The sequence below is a fragment of the Vicia villosa genome, unplaced genomic scaffold (assembly GCF_029867415.1).
Source record: "Vicia villosa cultivar HV-30 ecotype Madison, WI unplaced genomic scaffold, Vvil1.0 ctg.000182F_1_1, whole genome shotgun sequence".
NCBI lineage: Eukaryota > Viridiplantae > Streptophyta > Magnoliopsida > Fabales > Fabaceae > Vicia > Vicia villosa.
Genome location: NW_026705057.1, coordinates 1,397,531 through 1,398,987, shown reverse-complemented (window position 1 = coordinate 1,398,987; position 1,457 = coordinate 1,397,531).

Genomic DNA, 1,457 nt, shown 5'->3' with positions numbered 1-1,457 from the left:
CAATCTTGAGCAAATATTCAGATATAAATAAGAGGAAATTCGTTGGCCTTTGATTAAGAAAGAATAAAGGCAAAAATAGAAGGTTTTCATTCAAATTTCAATGAAATTTCCAATCATGCTAATCATGGATTTGGGTCCAAACTTTTTACCCTAATATGATCTCCTATAAGTACACAACACTTGCAGCCAAAAGAGGGACGAAAAACCATAAGAGAGGCAGCCTCAAAACCCTAACGAATCTTTCAAAAAGTTCACGTAAACTAGGGCATAAGTTGTATCGTGGTTTCAGTGAGTTTTGATCCTTGCACATCGTCTATTAACATTCTTGAGGTTCCCAGGATTCAAATCAATCCCTTGCTCGGTTCAAAAGAGCCCCAGAATCAGTGTTGCGCCTATTTTTGTTTGGTAAGCAAGGTAAGTTTTGAATCCATGGCTCTACGTGTTATCAATCGTTACTAACGTTCCAGGAACATTCATGTGCATCATTGGAGCATGCTTAACGTTCTATATGGAAGTTTTAATGCAAGGATTCGCGTTCACCATTATCGAAGTTTTAAGCTTCCACTTGTTCGTATCAGGTCTTACAGGTCTTTTTAGTAAAAACGGGCATCACCAATGAACTCAGGGGATGATTTTACATGGATCTGGGCTATGTTTGTTTTTGTTCATGTTGCTTTTTGCAGGTTTTATTTTTCAAAGGATTTTCCGCAACAGAATCCGCAGCAAATTCCATGGTAGAATCCGCAGGTAACATGGAGAGGATGATGAACAGTAGCGCATGGGGCCCTTGACTTCCACGCAGGCCACTTAGCTGTCTTGGTATTGGCCAGTCAATGCAGGAGCTTCCTCTCTTCCACGCGTGCGTACCCGGATTGGTGGGTCAAAGGTCTCCGATCCTCTCTCCACATTTGATTGGTTGTAGCGCAACGCCTGGGGCCCACGGTTGACTGCAGGTTTGAATTATTCCATCTAATACATTAGTTAATATATATTATTTATTTTATACTCCCTTGATTGAAGGAAGCGTGTGGCACTGACGGTGAAGGGAGGGATTCATTCTCCCCAAAGTCCTGGGCTCGATACCCAGGGAAGATGTTTTTTTTGTTTTTTCTCTTATACGTTTTGCAGGTTGTAGATCCAGTGCATGTGATCTCCTCAACTCAGCATGCCACCTTCAAACATCAGACGTTGGTTCTCTAGTAAATCCAGACCGTGCGTTCCATGGTACACCACCAGAAGATTGCCACACCAGAGTCCAAACGCCCAGGTCTTTAATTTTTTTTATTTACTTTTATAATCTTTTTTTTCCTATTTTAATTAATCCAATATAGTCTTTTTTTTTTTAAAAAAAACTCTTGAAAAATCTTTTATAACTTTTATTTTATTTTATTTAGATCAATAATATAATTCTAATTTAATTTAGTTTCAATTTTAGATAATAATGAATTTTTAATTTA